At 40.3% G+C, this 14,914-nt stretch overlaps 1 protein-coding gene across 2 annotated transcripts in view; it reads left to right on the top strand.

Moving 5' to 3' along the window:
- Window positions 1-14,842, top strand: part of LOC148408739 (sorting nexin-19-like) — a 38,091-nt gene extending 23,249 nt beyond the window's left edge. For both annotated transcript variants that reach the window (XR_015868531.1, XR_015868532.1), the window contains exons 14-16: window positions 5,849-5,942; window positions 12,235-12,518; window positions 13,167-14,842. The gene's annotated coding sequence lies outside the window, so the exon portion shown is untranslated. The remainder of the gene's footprint in view (window positions 1-5,848; window positions 5,943-12,234; window positions 12,519-13,166) is intronic.
- The last annotated feature ends 72 nt before the right edge of the window (window positions 14,843-14,914 follow it).

The following is a 14,914-nucleotide window of genomic DNA, read 5'->3' on the forward strand; positions in this document are numbered from 1 at the left end:
TGTGCCACAATTACGCACGCGCGGAAAAAAAAATCGAGCGGAGAAAATCAAACTGAGCGAGCGAAAACAGATTTTGAGAGCAAGAAAAAAACTATTGAGCGCGTAATGATAAGAGTTTGAGCGCGCGCCGATGGAGTTTGAACACAGAAAAAGAAATTGCTCGCTCAAAATTCCTCTTTGCTCGCTCGGGATAGCCCTCTCTCGCTCAACATCTCGCTCTCGCTCGCGATACTCCTCTCTCCCTCGCTCAACATCGCGTTTGCTCAACATCGAGCTCTCGCTCGCTCGAGTCGTCCTCTGCGCTCGCTCAGTTCTGTTCACGCGTTAACGTTTGTGCCACAAAACCAGCCAATCAGAGCTTGTAAAAGCACTTTGATTGACACAGCTTAGTATCCAATGAGATTGCTTGTACGCTATCCGTTGACGCACTCTCGTTTGCCCTGTGTTCACCCGAAAAGGGCAAACGAGTGTGCGTCAACACGGACTTGGGCTGGAGAATTACTTTTAATATTATTATTATTACTGTATTGTATCATTTGACAGAAATACCTTGTTAGTTTTTGTACTTTAATAATATAAGCCCACCCCTCCCGCCTACGTCGATGTGACGCACTCTCGTTTGCTCGTTCCGGGTGAACACAACAAGCAATCTCATTGGATACAAAGCTGTCAATCAATGTGCTTTTACAAGCTCTGATTGGCTGGTTTTGTGGCACAAACGTAACGCGTGAACAGAACTGAGCGAGCGCAGAGGACGACTCGAGCGAGCGAGAGCTCGATGTTGAGCAAACGCGATGTTGAGCGAGGGAGGGAGGAGTATCGCGAGCGAGAGCGAGATGTTGAGCGGGAGAATGCTATTGCGAGCGAGCAAAAAGGAATTTTGAGCGAGCAATTTCTTTTTCTGTGTTCAAACTCCATCGGCGCGCGCTCAAACTCTTATCATTACGCGCTCAATAGTTTTTTTCTTGCTCTCAAAATCTGTTTTCGCTCGCTCAGTTTGATTTTCTCCGCTCAATTTTTTTTTCCGCGCGTGCGTAATTGTGGCACAAATATAACGCCATAAATAACTACCCTGGGTCACTTTGACACGGGACATATTTTCTGTAGTTAACCGAATCTTTCCGAAATGCATAAAATCCATTTCCAGTATTTTGTTTGAACCAGTGATTTATATTAGCTTCTCACAAAACAGCAAGAATGTCCCTTGAGTGAATATGACCCGGAGGTGTGTTTACTCTTAATTAGGATATTATATATCGTAATAATATTCTTGAGTCATTTTGTCTCAGGTGTTTTGCTTCTTACCCAAAAAAGTTGATGAAACAAAAAAAAATTCAAATGCATTGGCTCAAAAATACATTTTTATTGGATTTGTATTATACATATGCAAAGTAGAAGTCTTATATTGCAAACCTGCCTTCAACATTTCCTTCAACCTTCAAATGGGTCAATTTGCTCCATAAAGTAACAGCAAAAAATACTTAGGCACAAGCATTTAATATTGTTTTTTTTCCAACATGGAGACAAGACACAAACCGATGATTCCAGCTTTTGCGGAACGCTGATAACAAAACGTCTCAACATGTGGACTCAAATATTTTGACATGCCAGACGAAGACAAAACACCTCTGTAGTTCGGCCAATCCCATGTGCTTTACATTTACGACTCTCTCTCTCTTGCTGCGTTACATCATTTAAGTCAGTCGTGTCCTTTATAATTCTGCTTTGCTGAAACATAACATTTTAACAACAAAAATGAAGCGGCCATTTCCGTCCCCGCGAGACAGCGTTGTTGACTGCATCCCAAAGATATGAGACTTCAATGGAAAGGCCAGAATGTCCTCCAATAAGCACGCCAGGACTTAGTCGGCTAGCTCCGACGAGTCACCGCGTGTGGACCAAAAACAAATGTCCACTGCAGTGGACACAAATAAATTGTCTGGGTCTCCTGAGGGTATGTTGTGTGAAGCAGACTCGGACTGATGTGTGACTTGAACACGACTTTTTCAACCACACTCAGCTGCAAGATCCAGCAGACGATTTGAGCCTTGGACAACAAGAAGGGAAATTAGGATTTTCTGCGAATGAGTCACAGGGTGATTGGTGGGCTGATCTCACCCTGGTCTTCACAGCTGAGCGTCTGTTTGTGTGTGTGTGTGTGTGTGTGTTGGCACCGTGAGTGTCACTGGGGCCTTGTGGACCCAAGCTGTTGTTTCCAGCTCAGCCTCGCACGCGCACACAACGGTGCAATGTCGAAACATTCATTAGCACACGCACATAATAAAACGTTGACTTCTTCTAACAGAAACACTCATCACAAAGCCTTCAGACTTATTTTCCGCTTTCTCACAAACAAGTCTCGTCTGTGCAGTGAACCGCTCGTCCTAAGCTGATAAATGTTTAGTTTGTTATGAGCTCTGACCTTTTTATAAAACAAACGATGAACATCAACCACCTGCTCCGAGAAGGAAACTACAGTAAATATTTGACTTGGAAAACAATGGCTCATCATTTACAATTAATAGTCTTCATTTTCACGGTTTTGGGGTGGGCTCGCTACAAGAAGTTCAATTTTCAGGGTTTATAAGGGCGGCACGGCGGAAGAGTGGTTAGCACATCCGGCCCACAGTTCAGAGTCTCAAGTTCAAGTCTAGCTGGCTCCGGTCTTCCTGTGTGGATTTTGCATGTTCTTTCCGTGCCCGCGTGGGTTTTTTTTTATAAAAGATATTCTTGACTACATATATGTTGTTTCTTTTCAAAAGTATTTCAATAGCTATGATTTTGAAGGTTACCCTTTTGGTCCCGGTGTGCAAAAAGTCATCAATTCGCTTTGTATTCAATGCATTAGTTTTGAAAAGACGCTTGAAAAGAAAGCCCAACGTATGGTCATGATTAAGCCTGATTAGTTATTATTTTTTTCTTGACAAATAGTTGACATTGAAGTGTTGCTGATGGCTTCCAGGCTTGACGCCAAACGCGACGGAGAGCCAAGGAGGATGACTAGAGAGTAGAAAAACAACATGGCTCTGACGCCGTTTAATCTCAGTGGGCTGAAGACTAACAAAAGAAGAGCCAATCAATCTGTGAATAATGTCCGTTGGTGCATGTAAAAGTAAAGCCACATGCAAGTAAACATCCTGCTCTGGTGTCTAAATAAGTTTGGTGCCTTTCCGTGCGCAGCTTCTCAAACCGTCGGCCACTATTAGCTATGCCAAAACAACAACAATAAAGACGAAAAGATCATTATGTGTTGCAGACAACAGCCAAAAGGGTCAGAGAAAAGCATTCCGATCCCCCCGCTATTGTGAGATTTTTTTGTTTTTTTACAACTCATCTCACGCAATGACTCACTTCCCAAATGACCCACTTTTTTCCTTTTTTTTTTGGAGGGGGGTAACCAGAAAGTTTGTTTAACCACCAGATTTTTTTGTTTACCCACATTAACCACTTCACTTTGCTCTTTCATTCAAAATGTTCCTGTCATCACTAAAAGGAAGCCTGATGACATTTTAATCTCCGGATGGACGTTTTTTTTTGTTTTTTTTCGCTTTTGAAGGCATCAAATTAAATTGTTTTACATTTGTTACATTACCTGATGTAAGATTTAGCCACAGTATCGCTAAATGAACAGCAAAAATCATTTTCAGGTTTCTGTATGATACGCAAATTCTCTGTTCTACACAAACATAGCTTTAGCTGTATAGGGTTGTGTGAGGAATTTAAGAAGCCCGCTGAGGTCCCACATGCAGGGCAGAGAAGGAATACGACAGCCCAATTGTACAAGTTTAATGCAAAGTTGTTTTTTGGAAATCGCTGTCTAAAGTGCTGTCTAAAAATGTGTTAATGTTAAAAAAGATACAATTTTAGGTGTAGACTTTAGAAAAAAAAATAGAGAATCACTGTCTTACTGTTTATTCTGAAAATGAAGAAAAAACAATCTCGCCAGGAACAACCCCTGGAGGCTAATTCTAGGATGTAAAAGGACTTTCTTTCCTTTTCTTCTTTCTTTTTTTTGTTGTTGTATGTGCTGACTGAGCAAAGACTCGGAGCGAAGAACTCTGTCCTGTGTTGACATGAAGCGGAGCACTTATGTATGTTCTCTCATAACCCGGCACGTTGGCTCAGAGCCAAAGCACACCTGCGCCTGACGGCCTTAATGAAGACATCCGCATCCGTTTTTTTTTTTTGATGAAGGGTGAGTGACGCCTCTGGCAGCCAGCCACGCACGAGTAGCCCGTGGCTCAACGGGCGTCCAGTCAAAGATGAAAAAGAAATCCCCCACAGAGATGTGTGCATCTTGATAACCCCGGGCTACCATGCGATCCCGAAAGATGTGATCCGCAAACTTTGAGGAGTCCATTTCCAGAATTGGAATGGAGCTCAAACTGTAGAGTTTCAAATTATCTTCGAGTGTATCAACAACCAATGGGACACTACAAAAAGATGGTAATCAGGCCCCACCCAGCCGCAAATGGTTTAAGTGGGTTTTTCCTAATCCGGTTGATAATATAGAAAGAGGAAATCTGGTTTTAGCAACGCTAACGGCAAGGATCCCAAAATATTTATCAGTATAGCCATATTACAGTATGTGCAAAAGAAAAAAGCAATATAAACAAACTTTCAACAGCTGTTAAGTATTTTTTACTGCTAAGTTACAGCTTAGTCTAAAACTGAAAAAATGTGCCTGGGTCTTTAAAAAAAAAAAAAAAAAAGATAAATTCTTATTTTATTGGAATTACACTTCTCACAACAAAAACAAAGCTTTTTCCCTGGGGTCATCCATGCCCCAGCAGGGGGCCCCGCCCCACTATTTGGGAAGCACTGCATTAACGCAACAGAATTTCTCTAATAAATTTAGTATGAAAGCAGACTTATCACTGTGTTACATCAAAATAAAATCTTTGGAAATGCCTACTTTTATTCTGGAAACCAATCATTGTTTATTGATTATTTTCTTAAGTTATGGGACAAATTATTTAATTATCATTCAGTATCACAAAAGTTCATCAAGCATTTGCCAGACATTCTTCTGCGGTGGTCTTAAGATAAAAACAAGAGCCTGTATTGGCCCCTCAGTGGGATCGCGGCTTTCAAAACCTTTCCTGCTGTCAATTTCAGAAAATGTCCTTTTTTGTGAAGTAATAGAAAATAAAACATGTTTTTAACTGGCTCATCTATTAATCAACTAATAATAGATAGATTCACTATGAAAATACGGAAATCGTTAGTTGCGTGCGAACCTCAATATGCATGCAATATCCTCAATGGTGAAAAATGTCTTTGTGGTATGATTTTTAGAATACTCTTGTTCACAGTTGACGGGAATCTGTGTTGATTTACATGCAGTTCAAATGTTGTTTCGCTCCAATGCATTACATGGAAGGCCATGGAGAATTGTATATATTTGCGCAATGCTAAAATGACAACAATATTTCCATGTGTCAGCAGACATGCATTTCGGCCATCTGCTTTCTATTATGACTTGTCAAATCAAGTCAAAAGAAAATCTGATAACAAGAAAATGGAGTGACTGCCTCGCATTGAAAACAATTTTCAACTATCACCGATGTTGGGCAACGACTTCGCAATTGTATCATGAATTATGAAATCGGAATGCTTTTACAAAACAATAAATAAACTGCTCCACAAATGCATCTTAATAAGAGGTGTGTCTAATACGATACTTTGACCTCATTCAGCGAGATAAAAGCAAAGACAAGCAAGTTACAAACATTGGAAGCAGATGCTTTCCAGCACATAACTACCGCAATAATAAACTCATTATTCAATGACTTCTGAGCCTTTGAATTTGGTTCCTATGCTCACCTGCGCTTGTTTTATCTCACAGGTGGCCGCAAATGAATTGAGTAACACATTCTACCTAAAGTGTGGAAGGAAAAAAAAATGGCAGCGCTGTCAATAACTGCGGGATGGCAGGCAAGGTAATGTTCTGCACTTTGTTTTTCCGTTCTTCTGTTAATCATCAAATAAAAGCAAAAAAATAAATTTTGGTTAGCGATTTTGGGTACTGCAGCTACATTTGGGAACATAACCCTCACGATAAACGAGGAAACACTGTAAAGGTTTTGATTAAATGGCAGGTTAGATTTATTACAGATAACATAACATGCTTCTACTGCTGTGTTTGACATCCATCAAAAACGAAATATGATTTCGGCAAACATGAAAGCTGTGCAAAATAAAAGTGTCTTCTCAATTATGTAAAGTGCTAATATAATCTCTTTTTTTGTGCTGATGCCCTAAAACCATTGGAAACTGGTTGTACGTACTGGCAAGCCAGACCTTGTAGCTGGAATGTTGTCAGAATTCAGTCCCCCAACGCTTACGCCCCCGCCCACCCCAAAAAAACAACAAAAAAAAAGCTCAGTGTCAAGACCTTGACTCCAGGGACGGCTTCACAACATCAATCATACTTCATACTTTGAAACAAAAGGCGGCGCCAATTAAAAGACCTCCATAGTTGTTTGTTTTATACCATCAGACCCCCCGAGACATTTATCAAGAAGAAACAGTCGGGAAAAATCAGCTCGGGCAAAGCTCCAAACCATAAGGAATTCCAGTGACACGCCAACATCTCACATGATCTGTTAACGGCCATAAATATTCTTATGAACAGTTTTGCAATCTGCATTTGGCTTCAGATTCTCATTCCCTGCAAAGAAAAATATATTTTCTTTTGACAGCGCTGATAAGGCGATGCAATGATTTATTTTTGTAATCATTTCATAATTTGGCCCCTTTGAAGAATACCTTCTCCTGTGAGACTAAACACTTTGTCTTGACGCATGTTCTACTCCTGCTTCATTGCCAGAAGAACGTGGACAGACTTGTGACTTTTTTCCCTACTCCTTTCAGGAGAGAGAAGGTACATGTATGAAATAGCAGCTCAAATGAAAACATGCAAAAATGAGCTCCTAGGGATTCTTCTGCCAGAAGGAGATGAGGTCTTATCATAAATCATGTTTGACAATGCATTCATTGCGTAAACACAAAACACACACGCACAAATGCCTTGCATCTAGTTAAATTCTTTCAAAACTATTACGGAAATTGCCGTCAAAACACGTTTTATTAGTGGTATGTTTGGGTTAGGGTTAAGGTTTGGGGTGGGGTGTTTAACGTACTTTTAACATCCATCGCGCAAGTATATAAAAAAAGATTTTCATGATACTTTTTTGCTCATCTTGTAAGAAGCTGCACAGCGTAACTCCTGTTTTGTTGTTTTAATTATTGAAGGGGTGTAACAAAAGCGACAGTTCAACTCCAAACTATAAATGTTTGAAATATATTTTGTAAAGCATTAAAAGCGATAAAGGTACAGTACAGGCTAAAAGGCATCAAAACTATGATTGAACACATAAGGAGTCCTGTACTTCACAAAAAAGGTGAAATAACTTAAAAAAAAACTATTTAATATTCTATTGCATCTTGAAAATAACTTGAAGGTGTTTCCGCAGTTTGTTTTTCATTTAATGTTTTGAGTAGCGAAGCCCAAACACTTCTTTACGTGCAGAGGCATATTAGAAGTGCAAAGTAAGCAAATCCAAATGACCACCCTCTTGAGAACACTTGGAAACCCATTTTATCTTCAAGTTTTGTGCATTACGCAGACGATTTGGACACAGCAAACAAAAAGTCCTGGACTGAAAACGATTGTTTCCTCCTTGGTCCATGTCCCGCCCTTTCAGATAGAAATCACTCCAGCATTTTTTCACCAGAGGTAACGATGTTTGAAATCTGAACTACAGGCAGAATCCTTCGAGAGGTGTCCTTAGACAGGGGTCGAAAGGTTACCTGTTCTCTCTCTGCAACGTGTTTTAAAATAGTAAAGTGACTGCTGGGTCACAGCCGTCCTGGCTTGATCAATATTGATGGAAGTCAGACCTTTTTTGAGCGTGCTTTGAACAAGAGAGGGACAAATAAGAATTTGAGCTCCAAGCGGGTCCTCAAAGCACTCACTGTATGCTTGCACACAAAGACCGCCTCGTGTTAATAGTTGTCTGTGCCGGGACTCAAAACAAAACAAAGATGTCATCTATTGTGGTTAAAAGCAAAAAAAAAGAAAGTGTCATATCGTTACGCTGTCATCATAGTAATTACTCGTCCCTGACAAAATCAGCAGTTTGCCGCAGAAAGCCTCGGGCGGCGACAACAACGACGAGAAGAGAAAAAGTGAGGCTTGGTATCATTTGGACGTCTGCAACTAACGTCTTTGGAGGCATGAATGCAAAGACTCCCTCTGGTGAGGTGATTTGTGGGCCAGGACTTGTGGGCCAGGAGTTTTTCATCAGTAAACAATGTTGCCTCAGGGGATTGGAAATACTTGCTGCATAAGAACCATAAGAATGGGAGGGGAAGGGCCCAAAACAATCTTTTTTCATAAGAGAAGAAACGCAAAGTACAAAGCCTGTTTTTCCTGAACTGAATCACGTTTCCATGAAAATCCGTTGATGTTTATTTGAGCGCAATTATCAGTTTTATTCAGTGCTAGCCTTCACTTTATGACCGCGTAGCAGGAACGTTAACGCCAATGCCTCATTTGTGCTAATGAGCAGATGTTAGCATACAAAACACTTCTTTTTAAGGCGAAAAACAAATCATTTGCAACGCAGGACGTGAGCGTGTCCATTTTGTGATCTACATTGTTGGAATTTAAACTCTAAAAGCTTAAACTAATAGTATGTTGTGAGAGGAAATCAAAATTGCAAACTCACACAAAAATGAGGAGTCCGACCCACTGTGAGGCAGGATTGCTGCCTGAAGATGTTCAACTTTGTTCCATATATATGGTTTTGATACCATACACTTGCTTTATTGACTAAAATTCTGCATTGGCATCCTGTCGTTTATGATAATTTATTCTTCGTCTTGGTCAGGACTCCACCATGCGCATGTCCGGCTCTTATTTTCATTCTTTTCTGAAACGGAACCCCACTTTTAGAATGCTAAGAGGAAGAAGAAATTTCATGGCCTCTCTCCATGAACTTCAACCCTCCTCAAAATGCCTCACAAATATGTCTCCTCTTGTCAATTGTGTTTCAAAGAAATATGCGCGGTTGTTTGCCCCGAGCACCTTTGGCGGTGGGCCACGGCGCTGTCATCGGTCCCCTTTAGTTCGATTAAAAAACAACTGAAAAGAGACATTATTCACCAGTGTAGTCAGGATAATTACTCAATCGGGTGTTGAGTTTGGAGACTGCAGAGTCGAAGAGAGACGCACCTGAGAATCATTTCTCAATCGGGTGTCTGCTTCGCTTTCCTCCGCAGGTCAGTCCGCATTGGCAACTGCGAGAAAAAGCTCTTTCAAATCCAATTTGGGTAATTGCATCAAGTGATCAATGGAATGTTTTCATCTTTTCTTTTTTTTGGAAGCGATCGGAAAGTAGTGTTTTGAGGCTCGGTGACGATACTGTGTTGAATTCGACAACGAAATTAGAAACAGGAAGACGTTAGCCCAACACTTTGGCAAAACTTGAGAGAGAGCTGCGGGGATATCTTCAAATTGATCCAAAAAGCACCATTAATGACCACTGCTGCTTTTCTGATGTGAATTCCAATTCCCCCATGCTGACACTTGGACGCTAACAGGAAGCATGAACCGCCACTCTTGTTTCACATTGTTTGGATATCTTTTTTTTTTGCATGCAAGCACTTTGCCTTCGCTCTGCTCCGTTTCGCTCTGCTCCGTTTCGCTCTCCTCCGTTTCGCTCTCCTCCCTTGCTTCTTGGCAGGATGACCTTGATAAAACATCTTCCCATGCTGCGCTCGCGACGCAGGCAATGCGAGTCAAGCTCGGAAAGTACACACATTGACCAAAAAATATCCACGCGCTTGTAAATGAATTCAATAATTGAAGTTAGCGCAGACGTCTTGCAGTCTTTGGAGAAGACTAGAAGCTAAAGCTGCAGAAAGGGGGATGAATATACGGTATTCTCTTCAAATTCCACCTCCTGACCTACATTTATAACCTACGTCCTAATATAGTTCATGAAATTGTATTAACTCCAAACAATTTGTTTTGCTCCTTATGTAATGCTTCTCTTGGCTGTGCTAATTTCAGTATGTGTATGGAAGTTAGATTTTTTTTTTTTTGGCCCAATCAGATTACCTTTTCTTTGTAATCTGTCAAGGGCCTCTGGAGGGCCAAAAATAACATCAGCATCTTTCCATTTCTGATTGGTTGGTCAGAGCGAGCCAAAGACGTCTGAAGCAATCTGCACATGTAATTATATTTCATAATCAGCATCCTTGTGAGGATGATATTTTTCATTACCCAGTCGTTTAAAATATTACACGATTCCATCGATGTTGATTCCGAATTGTCTTCAGATGAGGATGACTTTGTCCAATTGCAAAGGCATCTATGGAAACGAGCGCCGTGCCAAACGGAGCGGAGCAAAGCCAGATTTGAGGCATTTTCCAAACCTGTTTTTTTGCATTTAGCCTCCATCAGGTTCAGATTAGCGGCGTCGCCCTCCTTTGCTCTGCTTCATAAATCATGAGTGATAATTAGTGGTCCGCTCACGTAGGCGCTACGAAATTCTCTTTGTAATGCCACATTGTCTGTGTCCATATGGAATGGCCTGACTGCGATCGCGCTTTTCGTTTGAGTCCAAAGCAACCCTCAATGACTTCATGGTCCCACTGCTCCCTTTGAAGGTGTTTGGCCAAGAAGACATGAACTCACTCTGTTGAGAAACAGAGCGACGTGGACAAAATCCAAAAGCGTTGCAATCTCAAGACTTTACTGGTCTGCCGGGCCAACTGTTAAAGGCAATCGGCGGTGTTTTGAAATTGAGCAGATTTTTGCCCTCTGCCAGGAATTTTGACGTCACATTGGAGGACAGAGATGCATTTGCCCTCGAAACGCCTGTGGAAATGAGGAGGATTTGCCAGACAGAATCTTATGACCGCGCTAAAACGTTTGCTCCGCATCCCTTCCACTATCGCTTTTTGCACGTCTGCTTCCGCAAATGTCCTCTTTGAAAACATCATTTGATGGGAATTCAGCTGGCAATCATACATAAGTGACCTATTAGACTGAGCTATATTTCAAGAAAAAAAACAAATGCCGCCTTTGTCTCGCCGCAGAATTCAAAGCGGTTAAGGATGTTGGGTCACATTAATCATAAAAGATATCCTTAAACAACAAGGGCACTTTCAAGGTTAGACTGGGCCTTATAACGCTCAACATGACTACGGTGCTTGGATTATGATACGGTATGCAGAAAAGTGGCAGCCCAAGGCAAAATTATTCTGTCAAATCTTGTGGCTCAAACAAAAACAAGTTCCTGCATTTTTTTGCTGCAACATTTTTGCACAAAACTATACTAAATCATGAAAAAAAAGTTAACTCTGGACTATTCCATTTTGCCAAAGTGGGATTTTGATAAATGATCTCCAGACCCCGGACCACCCAAAATATTAAGAAGCGAGATTATGAGAAAGTAGTCATTGCAAGCTCTCTTCCTTTGATTATGAACATCATCACAGCGTAATTTTTGTGCATTGCCAACTTTAGGAAGTGTTCAAACAGTCCAGACCCCAAACCACAGACTTCAGGAAAGGGGGGCACACTAAATTAATAGATGACTCGATTATAAGTAATATTATACAGACAGTCAGACAGCACTTGCTTTGTTCTATATAATTACTACTGTATTCATGCAGCATCTCTAAATAAGAGGCTTTTTTTTAACTACCATGTTCATTCATTAAGGGGCTTTTGTAATGTAATGTTCATGTATAGTGTGGTACTAAGAAAATAAAAAAAAGAAAAAGAAAAACATCGTAAAAACAGACACAACAGCTCAAAGACATAAAGGCTAAATTTGAAAAGACAAATGAGTAAGGGTATAAAATAGTATATATATATATATATATATATATATATATATATATATATATATATATATATATATATATATATATATATATATATATATATATATATATATATATATATATATATATATATATATATATATATATATATATATATATATATATATATATATATATATATATATATGAATAATTTTGTAGTTTTTAAATGGGTCTGCATAATAATGGATAATATAATAATAATGGAGTTTGTGATCAAGGCTCCTGCATCTTCTTGGCATCCTGTTAGAACACAAGCTTCCACTTGTTGTACATGTTCCCAGATAATTTTGCATTTACGGCACTTTTTGTTTGTGAATGACTTTCCAGGAAGTGGCGCACAACTGATGCAACAATTTCCAGAATAAGCCAAAGCAGTACTCGTCACAGGACATCACCGGGAGGCGCTAGTGTGCAAGACGTCGTCAAATAAACAAGAGAAGAAGTGTGGCTTGACTTGAAGGATGACGTCACGGCTGCCGTTCCTTTCTAAACGAGTGTGATTGATTAAGTGCAGTACACGCTCAGCTGAATGTTTCTCTGCTCTTGTTTGGCACAATATTTAGCTTGTGAGAGGACAGCATGTGACTGGAGTAGACTGAATCCAATTGGTGGTAGGTTTTGGCTTTTCCCCCCTGAGTTTGCCACCTCTGTTATTAGGCAAGGAAAACGATGAAGCATTATTGCCTGTTAAGCTCATCTGTTCAATTGAAATAGCAACACTGCATCTTTGAATGTCACTTTTTCTTCAGGCCAGTCTTATATGGTGGCATATTTTTGCTAACACTTAAAGGGACAGTGCGTAAGATTTAGAGTGTTTTTCATTCAAAAGGAATGAAGGAAATGAATGTAAATTTCAAAAACGTTCACATGAATGTGTTCTTAATGACCAACAGTATGTTTGAAATATAATCATAGGTCTAGTTATCATTGAATTATATTACATAGGGGTGTGGCATTTCTCCGGAGGCGGCCATGTTTGTTATAGCTACGGCCAATGCTAAATGCAGCACCTGCAGCACCACCTGCTGTCCGTATTGAAAAACTGTCTAAGCCTTACACACTATAGCTTTAAATTCCAATACCATATTGATTTTTTTTTCTTTTTAAACTTACTACAATGATTAATGAATGTCCTCTGATGTGATGAATCACTTGCAGGGCAACTTGGTTAACTTTTTGGGGTTAAACTGAGTGAATCAACAGAATAGTTTGCAGTACGGGGAGGTCAGCTGTGAATGTGTCACATCCATTGTTTGCAGGAAAAACCCGCTGAAGTCTGCGCATCAGCAGTGATGCGCACTAATGTGGCCCCTGATTGGACATTTCCATGAAGCCAGTCACCGGCGCGCCGGGCGGCTACAAAGCAGACCATTGAGATGGTGAGTGCGGTTAGCCCGGCGTTCGGATCAGCGCTATCTGCAAAGGCGCATCTGCTGCTGATCAAACAACCGCGTGGGTTATGTCATGCTCTTGCTCACTGTTTCTCATTACTAGTCCTTTAGAAGTGTTCGTCTTCACCTGTTTTAAATGAGTCTGATGTTTATAATGCTACGTCGTCTCAGTAAAAAGCCATAGGGACCACAAGGAAGCCATTTCAAAACGACACGAAAATTTTACATCGTGTGATCATGATATATAGTAGTTTCCCAAATGTAAGACACACTTTTTCCCCAAAAGTATGATTGCAGCTTATAAAGGGTAACTTTTTTTCACTTCGACACCATTCGAGAAAGCTTGATCCGTCAGCCACATAAGCAGTTTTGATGCACAGATATGCATTTTTATATCGGCCTTATTCGTCCTTACAATATTTCCCATAATGGAACGAGCTAGAGAGCAAACATCGTCGTCGGCCATGAACAGCAAGTGCCTGTTGCATCTACCAGCAGCTTATGTTAGCTGAGGTTGTTATGGCATTATTTTCAGTAAAAGAAGCAAGCAGGCTGAACCACCGGCCGAGTCCATCCTTGCTCACAAGCAGGAATATTACTAAAACTGAGAGGATTGTGTTAAATTTATGACATCTCCATTTGATTCAATTTAGAGTTGCATGGTATGCAACCGAGTGCTCCTGTCAGAGCACGCAGAAATGTATTTTATTTGACTCGTTTATTATTTGTGGTCTTTTGGCATGTATACACAATGATAGACTTAAAGGAACACGGATGGCGCGCAACTTCAGGTACTTATGCTAGAAGGAACTCGAGCCGCGATGCGAGGAAAAACAACTGCTTTGAGCGCAATCAATGTTACTCTGGCGAGGTGTTCACCGACCGCTCACAAATGTGGGAAATCTGACTCACGCCTACCTCGCAACAAATATGATGCCGGTGACGTTTTCATAATAAATGTGAGTGTAAACACGATCGAGTGCAATATTGAGACGCTCCCACCAGCCTCAAATTTGAGACGTCAGTGTATACTATCTATATGAAAGGGTTCACAAATATGTCTATCTTACATAGACATATTTCACCTGCACATTTGTTATTTCTAAGAAAATAACCAAAAATGGAGGCTTGATAAAGATATTATTGCTCAATGGCCATTTTTGAGAGAGCATTCCAAATACAAATCTATGGAAGCACAAGTTGTCTTCTGCAATTAAACCTGCAATAACATCTGACTGTGAACTTAGGCAAGAGGCCATTGCGGGAACAAACAAATATGTCCATTGGCTGCCCCCCATTTGCACTTATGCAAGTCAGACCACAGTATTCAACTTCTTGTGATGTACCTACAGCTCTCTGCAAAATGCTATTCAAAGTGCTAGTTGCAATGTTTTTATGTCAGCACTTTGGACATTTCTCATTTTTGCTGTCTGCACACACACAGCTCTCCTGACAACATTTGCATTTATGTGGTTCTTTTTTTTAGTCAACCGTAAAATGAGTGCTGAATATGACTATTTGTAATAAAAAAAAATAGTACACAATTAGGATTTCTTCTTGTTATCTGTTTGCAAAATCAATACAATGAAATAATCATGGAAATAGAAAACTCAAAA

This window comes from Hippichthys cyanospilos, chromosome 18 (genome assembly GCF_059441005.1).
Source record: "Hippichthys cyanospilos isolate Australia breed blue-spotted pipefish chromosome 18, RoL_Hcya_1.0, whole genome shotgun sequence".
In the NCBI taxonomy this organism is placed as follows: domain Eukaryota; kingdom Metazoa; phylum Chordata; class Actinopteri; order Syngnathiformes; family Syngnathidae; genus Hippichthys; species Hippichthys cyanospilos.